The sequence below is a fragment of the Lepidochelys kempii genome, chromosome 6, assembly GCF_965140285.1.
Source record: "Lepidochelys kempii isolate rLepKem1 chromosome 6, rLepKem1.hap1, whole genome shotgun sequence".
NCBI classification, from domain to species: Eukaryota; Metazoa; Chordata; order Testudines; family Cheloniidae; genus Lepidochelys; species Lepidochelys kempii.
In genome coordinates this window covers 46,963,313-46,990,721 of record NC_136385.1, presented here as the reverse complement: position 1 = coordinate 46,990,721, position 27,409 = coordinate 46,963,313, and the positions used below count along the sequence as shown (strand labels likewise).

Genomic DNA, 27,409 nt, shown 5'->3' with positions numbered 1-27,409 from the left:
CATAAAATTAACTACTGTGCATAGAGATTTAGAAGAGAGCAAGCCACTTACAGCGAAATACTAACTCTAATTGGAAGATTAAGGCATTTATAGAGGTTGTTGGTTTTGTAAGTTGAAACACAACTGTTAACCTTGTTCTTTCAAAACTCAGGGATGTTGCTGCAGCCCTGCCTGTACTGGACATAAATCCCAATCAAAGGATTTCAATAATCCCTCCCTCATACCTCAGGAGCAGAGACTTTTCACAGCATTCTCAGATGGGATACGTCTGTTGTTATGCATTAGATTAGTTGATTGTATAATATATATGCCTAAATGGCTTGCTTTGTTTTGATCTTTACTCTTTGTCTTCTTAACAGATTCTGCCAGAAATTTTCACCTTTTTCACATTTTTGTCTGTTAGCTTGTAGTGGTTGTCACATCTCTTTAGTTTTAAGGGCTGTTTGGGAGAATGGAACAAGGCAGCTATTGTTGCATTTCATACCAACCCAATTTGGAATTTAATTATGAACAACTATACTATTTGGATCAGCATTGTGATAGAGGAAGGATGTGAGTTAGGATGGGGCATTGGGGAAGAAAGGCAAAAATGGTCCACAAAGTGATTGTGTGATTTTGTTACATTGATTATATTTAGTGTGCTGTGTCCTCTGTAGAAATGAGCCAATAGTTTGCAATGAGTAATTTATTTTACTAATTTGGCCTCTTTTCGTGTCTGCGAAATATCTGCAAGCAGACTACAGCATCCTCAAACTTCCATTTTTTTATTGTATCCACTTTTCAAATAGATTTAGTCTATGACTTGCTTGTGGGTATTTTGATATTTGAGCTTTGTTGCTTAGTTGTGATCTATTAGATAAGTTGCATTGTATTGTTTTGGTTCCCTCACTGGATGAGCACACATACTTTTCCAGCACAAATGCTTGTCTATGCAAATTTAAAATTTGGTTTCTGCAAATTCTGCAGTATATGACTTTGAAATTCACTTTCCATCAACATTTCTTTGAGTGAAACTCATATCCCTGAATATATCTGGAAAGTGAACACAACCCAAATGGATATATAGCTCTGTGGAGGATAGACTGAAAGAAAAAACTAGATTGCACAGTTACCATGAGCCTTGAGTAAGGACAGCACATAGGTGTGCTGCCTCAGAAGGTCTGTGTCACACCTTGTGACTCAGAGAATCACAATTCAGTCCCTTCTCCTCTTCACCTCAGGGGTGAAATAAATGGTGCCAGCCCTATATTTGCTCATCTCTGCTTGTCTGTGTATTGGCTTCGCCCACTCCTGTCTGCCCACTCCTTACCCACCTGCACAGGACTGGAAGAAGGGCCCTGTACAGGCTATTCTCTCTTTCTCTCTCCTGCACACAAGCCTGCAGTATGGGAGATAGATGCAGGGAACTAACTGACCAGTCAACCACGCACCTCATTTGGAACTGGAAGTACACAATCAGGCAGCAGCAACGCACATGCACACAGACACACACTACTGTTAAATTATTAAAATTATTAATACTGTTAAATTATTAAAAATAAATTATTAAAATAAAAGCGAAAGTTTTACAAAGATATTTGACAAGGTAAAGAAACTGTTTCTGTGCTTGTTTCTTTTAAATTAAGATGGTTAAAAGCAGCATTTTCCTTCTGCATAGTAGAGTTTCAAAGCTATATTAAAACAAACAACCTCCATTCCTGAGGTGTTCATAACTCTGAGGTTCAATTGTACTTAATTTGACTATCTACACCAGGCCATTCCAAATATTCTGTTAATGGTTATGATCCCCAACTACCATTCTCAAACTCTTCGGAATCCATATAAATAATCAATCGATTCTTACACATGAAGGAGTAAAGCAAAAAGTGTTTTTTATTATGCAGTAATATTTCCCTCAAACTGGTGTTATTTATAAGCAAATTAGCTCCCCCCAAAATAGCTGAAAACTTGTCCTCATACATTATGCCTATTGATTTATCTGGAACCCCGCCCCTTCCCCCCTCGCCCCCCGGACAGAATCTTTCTTTTGACTTCATCTGTATGAAAATAAATAAAGTGGAGTAACAGCCATCAGGATAAAACACAGTTGGACAAAGTGCCCACCAATCCAGAAAAGATGTAGTTACAAGGTTAAGAAGCAACATAATGATGTAGCTATACAAACTGAGGTTAATAACTAATCAGAGTCAACACTCATCAGTTACATAATGGAACTGGAAAGATGTATACTTTGGGTCTTCCTCCACTGAAATGAATAAAATTCTTTCCATTGACTTGAATGGGAGTTGGACTTGACCCCTGATGAGGCAACTTTAAAGTGAGAAATGATTAGTGAGAAAGGATTAGTGAGACCCATGATATTGAATCGGAACATACAAGTGAATGAGAATGGACACAGGGATGGACTTTAAATCACAGGCTGAGACTTTATTAAACTTGACACTGGAGAGGGGTAGTATCTAGCCCATTTCCTCATATCAGGAGGTGAACAGTTTACATGACTTCTGTTAGCCCACAACTCAGGGTAGACTCTCTGCTGCCTAATCCAAAGATTCAGCTTACTCTGCTGAATTCTCACTTCTTTCTCCCCCACTCCCCACCATGAAGGTGGTGAAAATACTGACTAGAGACCTCAGTCTGCAAAGACTTCAAAAAAGTCCCTTTTTTCGCATAGGCCCAAGGTTTGTCACCAAAATCCCAGTTCTCTTATTGCTGGCCCTGGACCTTTTGGCATTTTATCTGCACTGGACACCAGCTGCAAGTTGTGAGAAACTAAACATTCATACAATTCCTAACATTAACATTTTAAATCCTATTCCTACTTAACCTAACTGTCTCTATGATGCTATGAAGAAGGTGAAAAAATTGGCCCTGTTGGGAAAAATTTCTTCCTGACTGCTAAACAGGTGATCAGTCAGAGCCACAGCAACCTGAGAACAGTTTCTACACTATAGAAAGGGAGGGTGGGTTCAGCTAAAATGAGGCAAGAGACTCAAAACCCCCCAGGAAAGTGTTTGAAAGAGTGTGGGGAGAAAGAAGATGGTTGGCTCCTCTTGCTCTTTCTGGCTGGCCAATGGAGAAAGAAGGGATGACCCTGTTTACTTGCCCCATTTCATTCTGAAGCTATCTGGCACCTTAGAGATGGAATAAAGTCTCCCACCTGTTTAAACCAGCTGAGTGGCATTATAACTCATTATACAGCTGGGGTACTGTAGATAGTTTGGAGTTACAAACATTTCTTAAGAGCCACATTCACTTTACTAATGTCAAGCAGCCTCTTAGACTGCGAGTAGCCCCACCACAATCAACATGCGTAAGAGTGGCAGAATTTGCCCCTAACGATTACTAAGAATTTTATCTTTTCTTTCAGACTCATAAAATTAAAAAAAAAATTAGGTTGGAACTGAACCAATAACTTTTCTAATTATTACTCAGATTAACTACCAATGAAACAAAGGCATGATTACATGCAAAGGCATGCTTAGTATGCAAAGGAATAATTTACATAGAAATGCATAATTACATAAAATAGAAAGGAATAATTAGATCCCAAGTCTTAACAGACTGTTGACCAAAGTCTAAAAGAAATGAATGCATTTCGTGGTGTCAGTCTTAATAGTGAGTTTCATCATTAATTCCATTCATCATTGCTGCAACTCTCCTGAAAAGAACTTGCATGGAGGAGGGCTGCTGCAGGAAAAGACCGAGGTACATTAGCAGTTATATGAGGTAAAGATGAGTGGCACTGTCTTAGCCATAGCCAGTGTTATGAATCCTTTACTCTGATTAGCAATAAAGTCTCATTAAAATAAAAAAAAATGCTGGTGCATTCAGAGCTTGGTCTTGAAGAAACAACACAGTTAAAGATTGTTGTGTTTTGTATCTTCTCTCTACTTTTTATTGCCAAGACTTCATTTAAGAAAATAACTGTGATATTTTGGTCTGTATTGAATGTAACTAACAATGATCCATGGAAACCAATGCTGTAAAAGAAGCAAACAAAGAAACCCTGGAAAATGCACAAAAGGAAGCAAATGTACTCTGTAACCGCGTTGTAAGGCTGTTCCATAACTGAAAAATAACCCTTGGATACAAATCTTCTGTGCTGAAGAATAGAAAATGCATAGCATATAACAGGACCGCTTTCTGTGACTCTTACTGACACTAAGTAGTGGATTCTGCCACAAGCATTTCCACTGAAATGAATGGGAATACTTGAGGAATAAAATACTACTCAACAGAAGTGAGAAGGGATGCAATCTGCCCCTTATGAACCAGTTGTGCAAACACTTACTCATGTGCTTTACTTTCCACATGGGAGCAAAGCCTTAGATTTCAGTGGGAGTGTTCCTGTGCATAAAATAAAGCAAGTGAATAAATGTTTGTAGGATCTGAGCCTTAGTAAGGAACTATCCCATACAGCAAAATTATACTATGAAACCCTCCTATTGTGAAGCTATCCTTTCCCCACAGACACATTCCTATGGCTCAATCCGGCAGGATTCTGAGTTTTCTGGCCCTGATCTGGCAAAGAATGTGCTTATCTTGAAACTTATAAATAAAAATACAGAATCAATAGAACTGCCCCCAGGCTTTAAGTTTTGCACAGGGCCAGAGTGCGCAGAACATTGCAGAAACGAGTCCTATAACAAGAATTGCAATTTGCACATTACAACAAATTGAAACAATTCCAGGCATTCATTCCACTTTATTATAAATGGAGATACACTATATTAGAGTTCACTGAATCACTACAAATGAGCCCTACTGTAAGAGCATGTTGTAGAATCATTTGTGGATTTATTAGGCTATTAATATACAGGACATTTATCCCCTTCACAAGTGATAAAAAATGGCTTTTTGGTGGTAACAGACAAAAATGCTTTGCAACTAATATTTTTAACATACCAATTAATATTTTGAGCACTCATATTATATATTTCTGAGAGATAATGACTACAGTATTTATGATTACATATTTTTGAAAAATTGCATCAGAATTCCAGAAGAAATATATAAGTAGTTTTTAAAATTATCAATACACATGAAGACCACATGTTCATTTATGGAATCTAATAGTGGTTTGAAAGATCTAAAACTATTTTAAGATTATTTAAAAAAATGAATTGGTCAAAAATATTCTTCAAAGGCAATGGTGGGATTGTGGAATACTTTTAGAAGGTAGTAAAACTATTTCTGGGATTGAATTTTAAAGCAATCCTGATGAAATTAGGCTAGAAATCTTTGCAACATATTTTATTAGATTTCTTGTTAAATAACCACTGCTGGGGGCAGATTCTGCTGCCAGTTACAATAGCATGAATCTGGCATAGCTCCATTTAACTCAGTGGGTTTACTCTGGATTTACAATGATGTACGTGAGACCAGAACATGACCACTATAATTTGTACTTCAGTAGTTGTTTTGTTTTGAAACATTTTCTTGCTTTGAATTTGGGGTGCATATGACTATTTGAATGCTAATTGTTTATACAACATGAATCTGATCACCACTGGAGTATTCCAGTTTTATGCTGGCGTAACTCCACTGAAGTCAATGGAGATACACCAGACTTATACTCTGATAAAATGAGCAAATCAATTGAACAGGCCCAGTGTGTAGTTTGAAATTGACATAGAAATAAAAAGTGCAGAAATAATGGCTGAAATTTTTTGAAAATTCTTGTAATTTTTAATTATTTTCATAAAAAAAGCCTAGGTATATTGATTGAAAGAAATGAAACTTACATTTATATCAGACTTGTATCAAGAAAGCCATGGAAGAAGAACAGAGAAGCAGCTTTTTTATAACCTATGCATACTATTCTTAATTGTGAGGGACCCAGAAAAATATTTTTTATATATAGAAATGTAATGAAAGCATTACACAAAAGAGAAAATTGTTTCAATAGTCCCAGCAGTAGTTCAATGGCAAAACTCCCATTGACTTTAATAGAAAAGGATCAAGGCCATAATTAGTCCCATTAAAATCAATAGGTCTACCAATGAGTTTAAAACTACGCATGAGGATACATACTTTGCTAGATTAGGCCAGAGTGCTTAGCCCCCTTGAAGAATCAAGGAATTTAGTAAATCAGAAGTTCATAATCCTTTGACTATCCATAAAGAACTTAGATTTCAGATGGTAGCTGTGTTAGTCTGTGTCAGCAAAAACATTTACATCTTAATCATAAGAATGAGTTAATCTTAACATTTACATCTTAATCATAAGAATGAGTTATTACTTGATTTAAAAACCTAGTTTACTCAGTCATGGTGTTGTATGGTACATTCTGGTAAAGCATTCTATATTTTGCTTGGTAAATAAAAACTACAAGAAGAAAGTAATAAAAAAGGGACAAAATTCAGAAGTTTAAAGAATGAGATAAATTCATAGAGGACAGATCTATCAATGGCTATTAGTCATGATGGGCAGGGATGGTGTCCCTAACCTCTGTTTGCCAGAAGCTGGGAATGGACGACAGGGATCGATCGCTTGATGATGACCTGTTCCGTTCATTCCCTCTGGGGCATCTGGCATTGGCCACTGTTGGAAGAGAGGATACTGGGCTAGCTGGACCTTTGGTCTGGCCCAGTCTGGCCATTCTTATGTTCTATGTAATGTTAAAAAAATACCAATAAAGATGTGGCAGTTCATAATAAAACCTGTTACCTTTAGAGGCTCTAATAATCAATGACATGGAGATAAATTATTGAATTATAAATAATTCTTGAACAACAGTCTGGGTAGAATCATGAAATGTACTAGACTGGTACATACAACATAGCATAGGAAGGTGGATTTTATAATTATCTGAATTTACCCCATTATTTCCATGGCCTGTAAAATAAATAATACAAATTCAGAAAATTAATATCTAAGACCACACTTTTGAAGGAGTCTACTCTGCCTGGTCAGCAATTTTGTGCCAACAACTCTGCCTCTGGCATCACTGACTAGTTGAAATGATGTCTATCCACCTAACTTCTGTGCAGTCAAGTACTGATGATGTTTAAATATTGTCATTTGTGACCACAAAACTGAAATATAAGATCAAGATAAACCTGAAATAATAATAAATAATAATAATAACTAATAATAATGCAATAACTAATAATAATAAAATAATGTAATTTGAAGTTGCAACCTCAGGCCCTGTGCTTTTCTGAATAAGGATGCTTTCCTGAATCAGGGTCTTAATTAGTAGTAATGCCACTAATGCTTCTTCCTGCTGAAGTCCATGGAATAACTCCCATTGGCATCAGCGGTCCTGGATCAAAGCCTAAAACCTTTGTAAGTGAGGGAAGAATTAGTCCCAATATTTTCACATGTTTTCCATTGCTTTTGGAAGAAGTAATAGATATTTACTTTTAATTATAGCCCATCAACGTTTCAGGCTCCAGTTCACAATTATACAGCATCGCTAGTTAATTTTTTGCCACTTCATTGTTGGCACTTATCCTAGAACCATGTCTATTAGTGATGCCTCCCAATCAGCAGCTGGAACCTATAGGTCTTGGCAAGGCTTTGATTCAATGTGACTATCACAAATCAATTTCTTTGCTTTACAAGCCATTAAATGGGCTGGCATTCCAGGATGTTTGCACAGGCAGATTTAGTAGAAAGTCAGCCTAATCTGATCTGTTTTTTTTTCTCCAGAAAAATGTTGAAGCTTGCTCTTCAGCTGCAGTGATTGTATATCATTTTAACAGGGTTCAGCTAACACAAAAAATAAAGGAGAAATAGGCTCATGGAAAATAAACATGTATGGGAAAACTGACCCAAATATATATATCCTCAAAATACAATAAAATGGAGAGAGGGTTTTTTGGTGGGGAGGGGGAGGAAGGAGCAGGGGAAGGGGAACTAGGTAAGTAATCTCACTCTTTAATTGTATTTATGGTGTGTTTTTAAATAATGGGACAAACTCTCTCCTGTCAGTTACACTTCTGTAAATTTGGACTGACTGCTTTGATTTCAGTACAGTTATTTCAGATATACACTATGAGGTAAATAAGAGCAAAATTTGGTAGCAACTCTTATCTCTATGGATACTTTATTTAAAGGCAATGGAAAAATTAAAATAGAAAAAAGAAAACCCATGATTACAGTCAGAAGTAAAATGTGTGTTATAAAAGCTCTAAAAAAGCAAATGTATGAGTTAGAGCCCCAGTCCGGCGAAGTACTTAATCAAATGCTTAACTTAAAAACACACGAGCAGCGACAATAACTGGGGCCTAGGTATGTAATGCTCCAGTCCAGGGCTTAAATTCAGCTGTAGCTGTCCGGAGAAGAGCTCTGCTATCTTATACGCAGGGCCTGTAGGTGTGCTAGGAGCTTATTTAATGGATTGGGTCCCATTCAAAATCAAGAAGAAGAAGGAGGAGGAGGAGGAGGTGGTGCTGCTTGCCTACCTTATAACTTTTAGCCCAGTGGTTAAAACACTCATGGGGGGATATAGTAGACCGAAGTTAAATCCTCTCACTGCCTGAGGAGGAGAAAAGATTGAGAGGTCTCCCACCACTCAGGAGAGTGCTCTAATCACTGAACCATGGGATATTCTGGTGGAGGACTGGAACCTGGCTCCTCTCCTATTTCCTAAGTGGGTGGTAAAACCACCAGGCAACAGAATATTTTTTGTTTTTTCTCTCTGAACTGTGGGAGCTTTTGAGAATGAAGTTGTGTTCAGTATGTGCTGTGTGTATTAGCTGTGTTTCTGTTAGGTGGTGTCTAGTTTTGTTACTTGCTGTTTTTTGTTGCTTCCTCTGCTTTACTTTGCAGGCGCGGGGAGCTTTTTCATAGGGCCTATTTCTGATGGATTTGGAGATTTGACCTGCAAGCATGAGGTTCAGGGTGTGCCTGATGTCTCCTGTACTGTGGAGGATGTGTTGCAGAGCACAGGTAAGGTTCTTGGCTGGGCTATTATAAATCTGCCTTTTGAACGAGCAAATCTATAGTGATTTTCCTGGCCCAGGATCAGTTTGTGAATTGTTTGGGAGTCTTTGGTTCCAGTGTTTCCCTTATTTACTCCTGCTACTAAAATAGGGTCCCCCCCACATTTTTTCACATCCTCCTTTCTTTCACAATGAGACACTAGTGTCTGCTCTCTCCCATTATGGAATTTGTGCTTTTAGATTCTGTTACCTGGGTTCTTGCAGCCTCCGAGGCATGTTATGTTGTTCTGCTGCCAGGTTTATGTGGTTCTAAATTACCCCAAGCAGCCCTTGCACCTTGTTTTAAAGCACCACATAGATGCGGATGATGCTAAACTGGGAGGAGTGGTAGATACGCTGGAGGGGAGGGATAGGATACAGAAGGACCTAGACAAATTGGAGGATTGGGCCAAAAGAAATCTGATGAGGTTCAATAAGGATAAGTGTAGGGTCCTGCACTTAGGATGGAAGAATCCAATGCACCGCTACAGACTAGGGGCCGAATGGCTAGGCAGCAGTTCTGCGGAAAAGGACCTAGGGGTGACAGTGGACGAGAAGCTGGATATGAGTCAGCAGTGTGCCCTTGTTGCCAAGAAGGCCAATGGCATTTTGGGATGTATAAGTAGGGGCATAGCGAGCAGATCGAGGGACGTGATCATTCCCCTCAATTCGACATTGGTGAGGCCTCATCTGGAGTACTGTGTCCAGTTTTGGGCCCCACACTACAAGAAGGATGTGGATAAATTGGAGAGAGTCCAGCGAAGGGCAACAAAAATGATTAGGGGTCTAGAACACATGACTTATGAGGAGAGGCTGAGGGAGCTGGGATTGTTTAGTCTGCAGAAGAGAAGAATGAGGGGGGATTTGATAGCTGCTTTCAACTACCTGAAAGGGGGTTTCAAAGAGGATGGCTCTAGACTGTTCTCAATGGTAGCAGATGACAGAACGAGGAGTAATGGTCTCAAGTTGCAGTGGGGGAGGTTTAGATTGGATATTAGGAAAAACTTTTTCACTATGAGGGTGGTGAAACACTGGAATGCGTTACCTAGGGAGGTGGTAGAATCTCCTTCCTTAGAAGTTTTTAAGGTCAGGCTTGACAAAGCCCTGGCTGGGATGATTTAACTGGGAATTGGTCCTGCTTCGAGCAGGGGGTTGGACTAGATGACCTTCTGGGGTCCTTTCCAACCGTGATATTCCATGATTCTATGATTCTATGGGGTAGCTTATACAGTGTTTGCTACCTCTGAAAACATGGAAATGTTTCCTGTGTGGTGACCCTGGTCATCTGAGGGGGTCCTACCCGTGCACTGCTCTGGGTTCTATGGTAAGAAAGTGGGACCCCAGGATAGTGGGGTGGGGGCTGGAAAATCAAGGGACCAGCAGGAGACAGAGCCTACATCTGTACTGGCTGATTCTGTCTGCCCCACTCACCATATGTGGTCTGCCATTGTCCATGCAGCAGCCACCTCCCACTCCCAGAGGAATCCTCTGTTATAACCCCATCACTTGTGCCATGACGGAAGCGAGTCCTAGGAACACCTCCTTGCAGAGCAAGCAGAGACAGGTTCTAGAAATAGGCAGGGGGTGAAGAACAGACAGAGAGATTTGTGCGACTATTTCTAAAAGGGCTAACACCTTGGCCCCTGAGCTTTGGCAGTAGCTGAGGATCAAGCTATGTGCCGTGAGAAGGATAGTGCTGCACTGGGTGGTAGCCCCATCTCTGGAGTTCCCAGAGAGGAGCTGTCTCCTCCTGGTACGATGAGCCCTCAAGTTCCTGATCCTGCATGCTGCAGTGATGATGCTAGGTCCCTGTCTGGGGCTGCACTGCCTACCCCTCTTAGCAGATATCCCAGCTGCTCTCACTGAATCTCTTTCCTTCGTGAATGATGAGAATGTTACATCGGCAGCTCAGTGGTGTTCTGAGCTGGTAGAGTCTGAGGGGAATGTCGATAATCTCTCTGACTCCTCAGTGGTTCCTGATGTCCCAGCAGTCAGCCATATAGGAAGGGTGGGTACAGCATGAAGGAGATTAGTGACTTTTTGACCAGCACTTAAGGGAGGCAGGAAGTTGAACTTGAGGACTTTTCCCCTAATTTACAGCACTTTGTTCATGCAGCTGCCCTTGTCTTGAGAGAGATCTCAGTTGATCATAGAAAACATTTCCATCTCAAAAAGTTGTTGAGTAAAGTGCAGAAGCATGTGGGGGTTTCTCAAGATATATAAGCCTCCCCATGGCCCCATTCCTTCCCCCGACAAAGTACTTCCACTCTTCCTTATTTCTCTCTGCTTCTTGGCTCTCACCTTCTAGTGTCTGTGGGCTGCTCAATTTTGGCTCTCTAAATATTAATGGATGCTGGGATGGTCATAAAAGAGCACAACTCTTTGATTTTTCTCAGACAAAGATGGGTTGATTTTGTCCTCTTGCAAGATATGCAGTCAAACTCTGATAATCAGGGAAGCTGGCTGCAGGAATGAGAAGGAGAAGCTTTCCAATGTCATTGCTGGGGTAGCTGTTATTTTTCCTGGAGTGCAAGGGAACAGATCCTATCTATGAAGGAGGTTGTGCAAGGCAGGCTCCAGATGGAAACATGTACTGACACTGTTGGTTTTTAATATTTTACCATGTATGCCTGTGATGAAGCAGAAGAATTATCTGCTGGCATAGAAGGGGTAAAAGAGAGGCTTTGGGTCCAGCTAGCCCTGCCCAGTTATACCTACAGCCAATGCCAGGCCTGGAGGGGAGAGAAAAGGAGAGAACCTGGCTCAGTTCAGGGCTGATTGGTGAAGAGGAAAGAGCTAGCTGCGTCCCTACCTGAGGGGAAGAGTTGCTAGCCTGCCAACCAAGGCAGCCACCAGGAAATAAGCACCATCTCCCTGGCTAAAAGGAGATTGTGGAAGAGATTTAGAAGCCTACGAGATAACCAGGTGACCAAAGCACAGAGACATTGTGAAGTTCCAGCCCCGCCAAACTTTCGGCTGCCCCACTTAGAGGAAACTGGGACTACAACAGGATGCTGCCTAAGTCCCTGAGGAGGTAGTACTAGAGACAAGGCTGACCACAGCAACTTGGACTATATGGGCCATGTCCCAAAGTGAAGGAACAGCAGTAGGAAGTAGCCTAGGGCAGTGGACATAGACTCCCTACTGCGAGGTCTCCTACTCAGGGGTTAACTCACACAGGGCCCTGGGCTGGGACACAATGGAGTGTGAGAGCCCAGGTTCCTATACCCACTTCCTGCCTTTAAGACTGAGGTGCCTTAACCAAGCAAAGGGGTGCAAGTCAAAGTACTCCAGCCACTAGGATTGCCTAGCCCGGCAAGACCCCTGCACAGTTCTGGCGGAGAAAGTAGGAAAATCTGGGGGCAAAAAACCCTCAAGCAAAAACTACCTCCAACCCCCCTCTCACTGAATGGAGATGAGGCAGCTGCTAAAATGGATGGCTGAACAAAACACCCACAATCATCATCCAGCAGCAACAACTACTTCAGCAAATAGCCAGCTAGCAACAGCAGTTGATCCATGAGCTATTGGACCAGCAGCAACAACAGCTTCAGCAGGTGGTCCAGCAGGTGATCATGACACTATAGTCACCAGCTCCTGTGGAGCCAGAGAACCCCACTCCAGTTGTGACTCCCGCCGCTATCAGGCTTACCAAGCCCCCTCTTACAGTGCCCCCCACACAGCCTTTTGGACCAGATTCAGAGGCATATTAACCATTTTTAGAGGGGAATAGTTACCACAGGTTACTCCCTGCTTTGTTGTTCATGCCATTAGATGAGGAGGGCCAGGGCTCATTGATTTAGTCTGGAGGGTGGCAGCCTCTTGCCTGCAGTCTGTTCAGTGGTTGCTGTACTCCAATTCCCCACTGGCCTGAAATTCTGTCTTTCCTCCATCTTGCTGGACTCTCACCTATATTGCTGGTACCTGATCGATTAGAGAGTCTAGATTTGCCTCCATTCTATTATGGTCTTTTTAATGCCTGCCAAATTTTGTGAAGTGCAAGGCCAGACCAGGTGCTTTCCAGTTTACGGTTCTTGGAAGAACCATTCTTTTTTTAACCCACTTTTTCCTGTTGAAGCTCTCTTTTTCCAGGAACCTGTTTTCTGTCTTTACCCATGCCAAGTTGACCAAGCTGTCCCACCTGATTGTTCCTAGTTGATCAAGCTGGATGTCGGTGGTGTCTCTTGCAGTTCATACCAGTATCCAGTCTGTGGGTTTGTTGTTGTGGTGGTGTGGTGTGTGGGTTGGTTTTTTTTTTTTGTTAATACAAGGCCCTCAGTGGCTGCTGAGTATTTGCAGAAAGGTTTTGCAGGAAATGGTCATCCTGGGGGTGGGATATCCCATGATTCTTTCACTAATTATCTGCCTTTCTGAGGATTAGATCCTTGTGCAATGAGATGGTTGTCCTGGAAGGGCTTGGTAAATGTTCCTTTTGCAGACATGGCCAAGAAACAGCTCTGAGGCATATGTGTCAAGATGTGGCATTATGCTACACTCTCTGATCTCCCTGATATGACCTTGGGTGAGTCTGTGTCCCGGGCTCGGCAGACGCTGTACAAACCTCCCCTTCATAGGCACTCTGGTGACTTGCCGTGGAAGGACCTGCATTGCTTCCTATCAATCTATCATTTTATGAACTATATTACTCCTGAGATGTCTGTGAAGTACTTCCTCTGTTTGGTTTTGGATGTGGTTCATTTTTTCCTATATTTCCCCAATTTGAGTCCCGCTTTTGGTTTTTTGTAGCAGCTTTTCAGTGGTTTGGGACTAGTTTTCTCCAAGCCCCTGTTTCTTCTGGCAGTGAGATACAATGCTTGCATTTTGGCCAGTTTCCTGCTGGCTTATTTTCTGTTGGTTCAGGCAAAACTGGCCATTTTGAAATCTTACCAGAACAGAGTGAAGGTGGAAGAGGCATGTGATATTTACCACTATTCTGCCCCCGGATTGTGGCCTGATTGCAGACTGATTTACACCTTTTATACATTGACTTGTAACCTGGATGTTTTGCAGTTGACTTGGTATGTTAACAATATTTTGAGTGAACTTGGTGGTGGTGATACTTTAGTGATCCATGTTTAATGTTTGCTTAAGATGCATTACTTTATTTTATTCATATCTTTTTGTGTATATATTGTAATTTTATAACATTTTAAATAGTTTTTAATGTGATTTTCATATGAAAAGATATTTCTTCATGTCATCTCTCTTTCTCTCTCTCTGTCTCACCCCCACCCCTCCCAGTTTCCTCCTATCCTGTGCCACACTCATTCATGCTCACAAGAAACGGTTTAGGTGGCTAAGCCGCCTGACTCCAGGAAAGGAGTCCTTTGGTGTGCTGAGCATCACAACACCTCAGTCCTTTTTTGGATCCAGGCCCTAGTTCCTTTCAACACATCAGCATGTTGGGCAGGTTGGCTTTGTTCTCATCATGAATATTTTCATGTTCTTAGGTGGGTGGTTCCCATAGTAATGGTACATTAATCCTACAGGTTTCACGACCTTTCCCCCGGTTTCTCAGAATTATGCCTAGTTTCAAATGTCAATTTCCAAATCACGACCTGATTCACTCCATTCTACAGCATAACCTACAGTTCGGCAGTAGTCTTTTTGGTATGAATCTGAATCAGAGTTTTACTCCCTGCTTCTCAGAGAAGGTCTGATGCAAAGCCCATTGGAGTCAATGACAATACTCCCACTCCCACTTGAATCAGCTGTGGATCAGGTTCAGAATACACTTTCTGCATTTTCACTAAAAGACTTCTGAGTGTTCTTTCTGACCTTTTGTGAGACTAAGGGAAACCTACAAGATAAATAAATGGGGTAAGCCTGGATTCCCAAAACTACTTTATTCACTAGAATTCAAACACTTGGAAATCACTCCCTGCAGCTCCAGTAAATAGGAAAAGTGCAAAATGAGATAAATGACTCATGGCTAAGGAAATAATCTTAGTTAAAACTAATGAGGAAGCTAATTGAAACCATTTATCTCTGCAGCAGGTTTATTAACATGCTGCCGTCTGTATTTGTGTCAACATATCTGTATGTACAAGTTTACGGAAAGTTTTGATGTCCATTCATGTTATTTAGATAAATACAGTAAGGCTTTAAATTGTATAGGTACCCAATTACATTTAAATTAGGTCCTTTTGGCTATCTTGGACTTCCATTTGATTTCATTTCTCAATCAAAGACAGAATAATTAATATTGATAAAAGCAAACTTGTCTTAGTCATTGATTAGCTGCATATTTTGTCTCCCTTTAGCTTGTTCTTTTACTGAGCTACTGTAGGAAAACAGAATCCAGCTAGCTGTGTAAACTAGTTATGATGTGTTTGGGACTGATAACATCTGATGCCTCACAAATGACAGATCACATCCTTCCTCTCTGAAGGATTACTTTGTAGGGAAGGGGTGCAGACCAAACTGGATGAGCAAGCATCTCAATCAGATGATTAAGAGAAAGCAGAAAGTCTATGAGGAATGGAAAAGAGGATGGATCAGCGAAGACAGCTACCTCTTGGAGGTCAGAAAGTGCAGTGATAAAGTGAGAACTGCCAAAGCCAAGCAGAGTTGGATGTTACAAAGGAAATTAAAACCAATAGTAAAAGGTTGTATAGCCATATAAATAAAAGAAAACAAGGAAAGAAGTGGGACTGCTAAACACTGAGGATGTGGTGGAGATGAAAGATAATCGAGGCACGTCCCAACACCTAAATAAATACTTTTCAATTTTTAATGATGGTAAAGAGGAACTTGGGGGTAGTAGCAGTGTAGCTAATGGCAATAAAGATATGGAAGTAGAAATTATCACATCCTGAGGTGGAAGTCAAACTCAAACAGTTTAATGGGACTAAACTGAGGGGGCGAGAGGAGGCGGGGGCTGGATAATCTCCATCTAAGAATATTAAAGGAACCAGCACATGAAATTGCAAGCCCAATAGCAAGGATTTTTATTGAATCTGTAAACTCGGGGGTCATACACTATGACTGGAGAAATGCTAATATATAGTACCTATTTTTAAGAAAGGTTAAAAAAAACGATCCAGGAAACTACAGGCCTGTTAGTTTGACCTCTGTTGTATGCAAGGACTTGGAACAAATTTTGAAATAGAAGATAGTTAAGGACATAGAAGTAAATTGTAATTGGGATAAAATACAGCATGGGTTTTATGAAAGGTAGATCATGCCAGGCTAACCTGATCTCTTCCTTTGAAAAGATAACTGATTTTTTTAGACAAAGGAAATGTAGTAGATCTAATCTACCTGGATTTTAGTAAGGCATTTGATACAGTTCTACATGGGAAATTATTAGTTAAATTTGGAGAAAATGAGAATTGAAAGATGAATAAGGAACTGGTTAAGTGAGCCTCTACAATGGGTCATACTGAAAGGTGAAATGCCAGGCTGGAGGGAGGCTACTAGTTCTTCAGGGATCCGTTTTGGGGCCAGTCTTATTTAACATTTTTATTAATGACCTTGGCACAAAAAATGGGTGTGCGCTAATAAAATTTGCAGATGACACATAGTTGGGAGCTATTGCCAATACAAAGGAGGACTTGAATATCATATTAAAAGATCTGGATGACCTTGAAAACTAGAGTAATTGAAATGGGATGAAATGTAATAATGCAAGGTCATGCACTTACTAACAACAAGATTTTTTTTTTGCTATAAACTGGAGATTTATCAGTTGGAAGTGACAGAGGAGTAGAAAGACCTGGGTGTATTGGTTGATCATAGAATGACTATGAGATGCCAATGTGATGCAGCAGTGAAAAAAGCTAATGCAGTCCTAGGATGCATCAGGTGAAGTATTGCCAAAAGGGATAGGGGAGTGTTAGTACTATTATAGAAGGCACAGGTGAGAACTCATCTGGAATGCTATCTCCCATGTTTAAAAAAGATGAATTAAAACTGGAACAGGTGCAGAGAAGGGCAGCTAGGATGATCCAAGGAATGGAAAACCTACCTTATGAGACAAGAAGTTTTTGGAAAACGTAGGGGACAATTTCCTGGTGCAAGTGCTAGAGGAGCCAACTGGGGGGGGAGCTTTTCTTGACCTGCCGCTCACAAACCAGGAAGAATCAGTGGGGGAAGCAAAAGTGGATGGGAATTTGGGAGGCAGTGACCATGAGTTGGTTGAGTTCAGGATCCTGACACAGGGAAGAAAGGTAAGCAGCAGGATACGGACCCTGGACTTCAGGAAAGCAGACTTCGACTCCCTCAGGGAACGGATGGGTAGGATCCCCTGGGTGACTAACATGAAGGGGAAAGGAGTCCAGGAGAGCTGGCTGTATTTCAAGGAATCCCTGTTGAGGTTACAGGGACAAACCATCCCGATGTGTCGAAAGAATAGTAAATATGGCAGGCGTCCAGCTTGGCTTAACAGTGAAATCCTAGCGGATCTTAAACATAAAAAAGAAGCTTACAAGAAGTAGAATGTTGGACATATGACCAGGGAAGAGTATAAAAATATTGCTTGGGCATGTAGGAATGAAATCAGGAGGGCCAAATCGCACCTGGAGCTGCAGCTAGAAAGAGATGTCAAGAGTAACAAGAAGGGTGTCTTCAGGTATGTTGGCAACAAGAAGAAAGCCAAGGAAAGTGTGGGCCCCTTACTGAATGAGGGAGGCAACCTAGTGACAGAGGATGTGGAAAAAGCTAATGTACTCAATGCTTTTTTTGCCTCTGTCTTCACTAACAAGGTCAGCTCCCAGACTTCTGTGCTGGGCATCACAGCATGGGGAGTAGATGGCCAGCCCTCTGTGGAGAAAGAGGTGGTTAGGAACTATTTAGAAAAGCTGGACGTGCACAAGTCCATGGGGCCGGACGAGTTGCATCCGAGAGTGCTAAAAGAACTGGCGGCTGTGACTGCAGAGCCATTGGCCATTATCTTTGAAAACTCATGGCGAACAGGGGAAGTCCCGGATGACTGGAAAAAGGCTAATGTAGAGCCAATCTTTAAAAAAGGGAAGAAGGAGGATTCTGGGAACTATAGGCCAGTCAGCCTCACCTCAGTCCCCGGAAAAATCATGGAGCAGGTCCTCAAAGAATCAATCCTGAAGCACTTAGATGAGAGGAAAGTAATCAGGAACAGTCAGCATGGATTCACCAAGGGAAGGTCATGCCTGACTAATCTAATCGCCTTCTATGATGAGATTACTGGTTCTGTGGATGAAGGGAAAGCAGTGGATGTATTGTTTCTTGACTTTAGCAAAGCTTTTGACACGGTCCCCCACAGTATTCTTGTCAGGAAGTTAAAGAGGTATGGGCTGGATGAATGCACTATAAGGTGGGTAGAAAGTTGGCTAGATTGTCAGGCTCAACGGATCAATGGCTCCATGTCTAGTTGGCAGCCGGTGTCAAGTGGAGTGCCCCAGGGGTCGGTCCTGGGGCCGGTTTTGTTCAATATCTTCATAAATGATCTGGAGGATGGTGTGGATTGCACTCTCAGCAAATTTGCGGATGATACTAAACTAGGAGGAGTGGTAGATACGCTGGAGGGCAGGGATAGGATACAGAGGGACCTAGATAAATTGGAGGATTGGGCCAAAAGAAATCTGATGAGGTTCAATAAGGATAAGTGCAGGGTCCTGCACTTAGGACGGAAGAACCCAATTCACAGCTACAGACTAGGGACTGAATGGCTAGGCAGCAGTTCTGCGGAAAAGGACCTAGGGGTGACAGTGGACGAGAAGCTGGATATGAATCAGCAGTGTGCCCTTGTTGCCAAGAAGGCCAATGGCATTTTGGGATGTATAAGTAGGGGCATAGCGAGCAGATCGAGGGACGTGATCGTCCCCCTCTATTCGACATTGGTGAGGCCTCATCTGGAGTACTGTGTCCAGTTTTGGGCCCCACACTACAAGAAGGATGTGGATAAATTGGAGAGAGTCCAGCGAAGGGCAACAAAAATGATTAGGGGTCTGGAACACATGACTTATGAGGAGAGGCTGAGGGAACTGGGATTGTTTAGCCTGCAGAAGAGAAGAATGAGGGGGGATTTGATAGCTGCTTTCAACTACCTGAGAGGTGGTTCCAGAGAGGATGGTTCTAGACTATTCTCAGTGGTAGAAGAGGACAGGACAAGGAGTAATGGTCTCAAGTTGCAGTGGGGGAGGTTTAGGTTGGATATTAGGAAAAACTTTTTCACTTGGAGGGTGGTGAAACACTGGAATGCGTTACCTAGGGAGGTGGTAGAATCTCCTTCCTTAGAAGTTTTTAAGGTCAGGCTTGACAAAGCCCTGGCTGGGATGATTTAATTGGGGATTGGTACTGCTTTGAGCAGGGGGTTGGACTAGATGACCTCCTGAGGTCCCTTCCAACCCTGATATTCTATGATTCTATGATTCTAAGACACCAAGAGCTTGGATTGTTTAGCCCAACCGAAAGAAGGCTGAGGGGAGATATGATTGCTCTCTATAAATACATCAGAGGGATAAATACCAGGGAGGGAGAGGAGTTATTTAAGGTAAGCACCAATGTGGACACAAGAACAAATGGCTATAAACTGGCCACCAACAAGTTTAGGCTTGAAATTAGATGAAGTTTCTAACCATCAGAGGAGTGAAGTTCTGGAACATACTTCCAAAGGGAGCACTGGGGGAAAAAAACAAACTAGTTTCAAGACTGAGTCTGATTAAATTTATGGAGGGGATGATATGATGTGACTGCCTACAGTGCAGTATAGCTGATCTGTGATTGGTAGCAGCAAATATCTCTAATGGCTGGTGATGGAACACTAAATCGAGAGAGCTCTGAGTTACTACAGAGAATTCTTTCCCAGGTGTCTATCTGGTAGGTCTTGCCAAGATGCTTAGGGTCCAACTGATTGCCATATTTGGGGCTGGGAAGGAATTTTCTCCCGGGTAAGACTGGAAGAGACCCTGGGCATTTTTTGTCTTCCTCTGCAGCCTGGGGCACAATAACTTGCAGATTTAAACTAGTGTACATGGCAGATAATCTGTTACTTTAAGTCTTTAAATCATGATTTGAGCACTTCAGTAAATCAACCGGAGGTTATGTGTCTATAACATGAGTGGATGGGCAAGGTTCTATGGACTGAAATGTGAAGGAGGTCAGACTAGATGATCATGATGGTCCCTTCAGACTTTAGAGTCTATGAGTAGGTTAGATGGATTAAGATAACCTCATAACCTAATTTAAGCTTTCACCTTTTGAAATATTTTGCTTGAAAATGTTTTGATCTCACCTGAAACTGCTTAACTGTCATATTAACCATATAACTCTAATGGTTGTTGATTATGACCCCATTCACTCCAAGATAATATCACGGTAACCTTTCAAAAATAGGGAAATACAATAAACTTTCTTTTTTCTATTCTTTGCTTTCATTTTCTCCTATACAACTCATTGATCTATTATTTCCAGCTGATGAACCTTGCTGTAAACCCTTTATGCTCTTTTAATGCAGAAACTAAACATCACATTCACACCTTGAAGACAACCTACGTTTTCAAACAATGTGGTAAATGATGTTAATTGAACTGAAGTCTACAATTATAATGCAGCAGAAGGCTAATAAACAATAAAGGAAACAATTTCTTCTTGGAGCATAACTGAATGCATTTTCAGCACATTATGTCTCTGTGGAAACAATTAAACTTGATAACAAAATCTCATGCTTGTATAACTTTCATTTTTTGCTTAACTGCCAAGCTACTTGGGCCGTACAGTACATTTGAATAGGAAATAAGCATCTGATTTCTTTTAATATCCAACTGATAATATGCTTCCTCTAAAGAAAGGCTTGTGCTACACGAGCTGCCTAGTAGTTCATTATTTTTTTCAGTCCTAGTCATGCTGCTAGAGCTTACAATTAAGCTAAAAAAAATCAAACATATATATTCAACAAAATGACACTATCCATCAATCCATCCTATCTATTAGGCCAAAAAAATGTTTAAAATTGCATTGGAAGTTGATGTGAAGAGAACAATAGCAATTGCCTTTTGAGTTCACATATTTTGCTAACTAAAACAATTTAAAATATAATTAAGAACACCAGGTAATTTTAGTATAGATAATGGTCCAGATAAGACACCATTCAGGGTTACAAGACATAACTGAGAGGCAATAATGATGACATTCATTCTTTTAATAAGGCTAATCACATAGAGCTCTTGGGAAGAAAGAGGCTACTGTAGTTATGTACCTTAAGTGAGGTTCTAATAATCCTATTAAGGAAAGATCCCAAAGTCATTACTTAGAGACCTATTCTAAGGGGAGCTACTGCACTAAGAAGTTTCATATTTCTATAACTTAAACCGAAAGTGGTTTAACACACATTTCTGCCAAACTTAGTGCCTGATCCTGTAAATCCTTTTAAAATCTATAAAACTACTCCTATGAGTAATGATTATCCAAGTGAATCGGAACTTGCAACACTAGACTCTTGGTTTAAAAAAAGTCCAATCCACGAGGCAGGCAGCACTTTGAACTTACATGCTCAGTGTTTACACAGGTCATATCTTAATTACTCAACAGCTTCATCATATTACTAGGCAAATACTGGAAACAATTTTCTTGGTTGTATCTTGTCAGAGGAGAAAAGTGACACACATTGGCATGAACTTCCTTTTGCACACTATATCAAACAGGCTAAGTTTGCAGAGTTACTTTGGATGGTATAGATATATGGACAATGCTGTGGTTGAATTACATTATTCTTCGACTGGAAAGAAGTGAAATATTTCATATTTCTCCAGACAATCAATCAAATACCATTTATCTTCAGTTAACTGGTGGGTCTGATCAGAAATTTTCTGATAAATAGGGATTCAGTTGAGAAGCCAGCTTGAAGACTTACTTACATGAAACTCTGCTCGCCACTTGAGAGCAGTTTTTAGAGATTTTCTTATTATAAATAGATAAAGTGTCAGCATTCCCCAAATACCATTCTAGTAATGGCGTGTTGTAACTATTGGTAAATGACTAATAACCACTGTAAATACTAACACGTGCTGCTAACTGGTTCCCAAATTGTTTCAGAAGAATTAGAAGAAAATAAGACTCGAGTATGACAAAAATCCCTTTTTATGTTCCTCTCCACTGAAGAAGTTTGTTACAAAACTAAAAAGAACCTATATCTTAGCAGAACTAATAGCTGGGTATCTTTCACTCAAGACCTCTGCTGATGACCATATGCTGTCCAGCGTACAATGTCTCAATTGAACTGTAGGTTGCATTTCTGTGTAAGCTACAGCTCTATCCATCTCACAATGAAAGTTCAAGAGATTGCCAATCCCATCCTGGCTGCTGTTGTCTTTCTGAAGACTGCAGATTGGTTTAAATACTTTTTTAATGTCTTTCTGGTGTGCTAGGAATGGAAATCCCTTTCACTCTGAGATCTGAAAATGTTGCAGGACGTATTGTAGTCAATGAGACAAAATAGCATTATTGCAAGCTAGAGTTTGTGATTAATCATAGAAGAGCTCACTCAGAAAAGTATGATATGACTATGATCACATTATTTACTCTAGATTTCAGGTGATGTTCATAAGATGATTTTCTAGGTTCCATCTCTTACTTTCTTATGAAGATTTTTTTTCATTTCTGTATTCTGCCATTTTAATAAATCATAGAACAGGCCCCAAAATGCCCTGTGCAGGTAACATCAGTGGAACCACCCATATCAGTAAAATGTGCATGATTGGCTTTAATTCATCAATGACCTCTTGAGCTTAAAGTTCCAGATAGAAGCAGAAAAACTCCGAAGTTCTGAGATTTAATGCATTAATATTTAATGATTGTGGTGGTAGACAAGACAAACTTTTATTTAAGTTATGTTATAAATATGAATTTATTTGCCTGTCCCTTTGTGAACAAAAGCACCCCTATATTCAGACCCTACACACTATGGTGATAATCATTGTATAAAATATGCCTTGCAAGGTATTATCTGAAAACTAATAACTCAGTTGTCAATAATATCATGGTGACATTTATGCAGCAATATTATATGTTAAATTATGAATTCTCCTTGTATGATGTTATTAGCACATAATGAAAACCAGACAACCCTGCCTAGGGAAAAATTGTTAAACAGATCTGTCCTCAACAAAGGAATGTGTGTTTACCTCAATTTACATATAAGTAGTAAACAGGATCCTCCAGAGAGCATGGGGAAGAGTTGTTGGGAAACAGAACAAATTGCATTTTAGCAAACCAAGTGGGGGAAGAAAGAGCAAGGAGCCTCCTTCACCACCAGACTTCATTACCCCTTCCTCAGTGTTAGGATATACTTTACTTTGTTGGGTGACCTTCAAAATAATCCACTTAAAAGGTTCACTAGACTGTAAAAGAAAGGGGCAGCAAACCTGCAAGTTATCTCTTTTTCACCTTAGAAAACAAAGACATCCACACATTTGGGAGATCCTGAGGTAAGGGTCAGTTGCCATCTTGCTGGAAGACTATGGGTGAGAAAGGCTATCTTGAACAAAGCCTCAAACAAAAACTTGCTAGATTCAATTTTAGACTTTTAGACATATATTTTCACTTTTATTTGCTGAAAACCATTTCAAAATATCTCATATACTTCAGTTCACTTAAAATCCTATCTTCCTTTGGTAATAAACTTCTTTGATTTTTAATTTAAACCAATCCAGTACTGTGTTTAAACTGAACTGTTCGGTAACTCCAGTTAAAGTAACAAACTGTTGAATATTGACTCCATAAAGTGGCAGTGAACCTCACTATAGAAGCTGCCCAGGAGAGGGCTGGACACTGCAGAACACATGGTTTTGGGGAAAATCTAGGACTGGGCATGTGTTGGGATCACCCTGAAAGTAGTAACCAAGGCTGGTAGAAGCTAGAATGGGTCTGTGGGGCTGTAGACAGGCTGCTAGGGTCAAAACTACTGCCTCTGGGCTGTCTAGCAGACAGACACTCGGGGTGTGACCTACATGTTGGTAGGCTGGTTGTGAGCAGCCGAGGTTGGGAGCTACAACAGCAAAACGTTGTGAGGCACCCAAGGTTTCAGGGCAGGTGGTTACACAACCCCCCTCTGGTCTGGATTGTACTCCAGAATATGATACCAATACACTGTAATAACATGTATAGCTGTGCCAATAAGAAATGCCTCCATCATTATAAATGAAAAATAAACTCACTACTAACTAGTTTTTTCACTTTTAGTTGGGTGCTCATCCTATGAGTTGAAACCTGAGATTAAGATTTCAAGCCATTTAGTTAAGATGATCTATCAGCATGCTTAACTTGTGTGATTACATGTACAGATCATGCAGGCCTGCTATTTGAACCATGGGATTCTGTGAGTCTGTTTAAATTGGTTTGCTAGATCATTTACAGTGTCTAAGGAGGTGCTCTGAACTGTTCATTTGTAATCATAGGCTCCACAATATTATCTCCTAGCATAGAACAAGGTTGTACTAAATGATAAATAAATGAATTACAAATGTGTAAATTAAAATGTAGAAACAGCATCATATTCGGGAATGTAAATATTAAGATAATACCCAGTTTCCAATTATTCCTTTCAATAGATCCCAGAGTCTGATTTCCTTTATGAAATAATGTGGTATTTGAAATGCTTACATTTATTCCCCTGATTTGTTCCTGTTTCGATTAAACTTTCTTCTTAATAAATTGCTTTTGTGGAGAATAGCTGCAAAATGAACTTGTTATGCAAATTGAATTTCAGTATGCCTTGTGCATATGCTTGCAAATAGTTAGGGGTCATATCGCTTCAACTCTTGCTGTAAAACACAATGTAGGGAGCTAAGAGGAAGAAGTCTACAAGGATTTCCTTCACTGAAGTCAAGAGAAATATGAGCTTACTTAGATTGCAAGCTCTTGCAGGAATCATTTTTTTGTTCTGTGTTTGTACAGAGTCTAGCACAACTGGGCCCTGGTCCATGATCAGTGCTCCTAAGACAATATATGTCAGTTCTTATAATAGCTGAGCCTGTTCTCCTGTGCTTAACATAAAGATGCGTATATCAGTCCATGCTGCCATATCATACCTTCTCCAGATGGCTATTTACAGCTCTCATTCCCTTTAAAGAAGAGATCAGGCAGTAAAATCTGGATTAGGAATTCAGACACTTCAAACTTCCAGGGCTTTTGGATCAATTTATTTTAATGATAGGAGTCATTTACAAAATGTGGAAGTAGGTCCAGGTTCAATTTCTGAACACGGATTAAGTCTGGGGTTTTTAAAATCTGATGTTTGAGACATAACTCCTTCAGAATTAAATTTTGATTTCTTGGTACCATTATTTATTTCATATATTTTAAAAAAAGTTTTAATGCACTGTTGAGGTGATTTATTCTCTTCTATTCAGGTCTTATTCTGTGGTTATCATTGTGATAGCTGAGCACCTGGTACTTTGCCCTCCACCCCACTTCCCCAGATTAGGGAAACCAGGATTATCTGCCTCTAAACAGACCATGTTTAGGTTTAAAATCCACATCTTTAATTGGTGTAAATTGATGTAGCTCCAGTGGAGTAAATGAATCTATTCTGATTTACATCATCTGTTACATGTTACATCATCTCATATGTTTGCAATAATGTTTATGAATAACTCACTGTCTCTCCCTCCGCGCCCCCCCCCCCCCGCCCCAGGCCTGAAACAGGGCAGTTATCCAAATTGCAGTTTACTAGCTCTAGTTTCCCACCTCAACCAGGGTGTATTCATCTCACTTCTTCTAAATCAATAGTGTCAAAATATAAAAGCAAGAGAACTAGAGATCTAGCTTCCAACAGTCTCTGTATTCTCAGTACTAGAGTAGTCACAAGATGGTCTGGAAAGCCCCCTTGACAGGTTTAGAAACTCAGGTGAACAGATGATAGCTCATACTTTAGAGGCAACCTGAAGATATTCTTGTGGGTTGGGTTAAACCGAGTTTAAACTGTTAGGTGTGACCTCCATACATCATTTAAGGTAGCTGAAAGAGACAGCTGAACACCCACCTCTTAAGACGAAGGGGTATGCAAGCCTGCCCAGGAATTTGATGTGTGTGTGTGTGGTGGGCTCCACTATGTATTTGTCTTTATGTGTGTGGTGGTGGTGGGGGCGGTGGAAGGGAGTCAGAGAGAAGTTGCAGGGGAGGAGAGAAGAGCTGGGCTGAAGAGACATACTGCCTGGACGGTTTTACAGAGGCTTAGGGCTGTAAGTAAAGAAACTGTCTCCTACTATTTTGGTTCTTTCTGTGTCCAGCAAAACAGTACTTTACACGTTCTTTGTAAATAAGAGTCTTAAAAGCTACCAGGCCCCACTCTCAATTTTCCTTCCAACTGGAAAAACCTATTGGACCCTGAAATTTGGCCAGCTGCTCAGGTTAAAAGTGGCATCATTATTGACCTTAGAAATATTTAGGAAAACATCTCCATTAGTAAAATTAGAAGGAGAGCTGATAAAGACCAAGTGGGCTAAGTTCTAATAGAATTAAGAAAAGCTAGCAGCTAAGGAGTTGACGGCTCTTCTGTTTTCTGTGTCTCAAAATGAAGGAGGACATATTTAGTGAGAGATTTATCAGACTTGGGGAAGCAGAAAAATTTCAAATAAACTTTTGCAAGTGTAATGAGAATCTGTCAGAGAGAGAAAACAGTAAATCATTTTTAAAATGACATGTTCTCATTGCCATCACAATGACTTCAATTGGAGCAGGAATAGGCTCAAAGTGATTTTTTTTATATTAATCTTCTCTTTTAGCACTCAAGTCACTGTATTTAAATTCCTCTTTCATACTGTATCTACTCCAGCTCCTATAATTCCATTGTCAAAATTACATTGGCCTAGATCCTCAATAGTATTTAAGCACCTAATTCTCCTTGATTTCAATGGGAGTTAGGCACCTATTAATATCTTTGAGGATCTGGTACATAGTTAATTCCAGATTTATTCCAATGGATGTAATAAATAAATTGCACTTAAAAAAAGTATCATTTTAGGTAAAAAAAAATGAGAAGGAAGAAATGTAAAATATAATCAGGAAGATACAGTTAAATTATTTTAGTTCCTTTAGTGAACTTTTGGGGAAAAAAACAAACAGGTTTTCAATGGAATTGCCAGCCATGATCTCTGAAATAGAATGAATGGCTTTTGGCAATTCGATCTTCAACATTCATTGTCTGGCCACCTGATATATTGTAGATTGAGATGGAGTTGATTATGTTTTGCAATCTTCTTCCCCCAGAACTGTCTTCAGTTTCAGGTAACTCATGAACAACAGGGACAGATAGAATGAACTGAAATCATGACATTGAAAATACCTGAGTTTATCTATTGTTGTTTCTAGTTGTTTTCAGGGAGAAGTTACACAGTGGAGTCGAGATTGCAAACAGGCATACAGTATGACTGTGAGCTTCAAACATATTTGCTTTTTTGCCTTAGTGTGTTAGTCATACTTTCTGATATGTAAACATGACAGGAGACGTTGACAAGTTAAAAAACAAACAAACAATTCCACCAAACTCCTTGTTTAGCTAG

At 40.3% G+C, this 27,409-nt stretch overlaps 1 long non-coding RNA gene across 1 annotated transcript in view; it reads left to right on the top strand.

Moving 5' to 3' along the window:
- The window catches only part of LOC140912777 (uncharacterized), a 252,125-nt gene that overhangs the window by 181,691 nt on the left and 43,025 nt on the right, over positions 1-27,409 (top strand). The window contains exon 3 of the long non-coding RNA XR_012159377.2: positions 8,782-8,901. This is a non-coding gene — a long non-coding RNA (uncharacterized LOC140912777). The remainder of the gene's footprint in view (positions 1-8,781; positions 8,902-27,409) is intronic.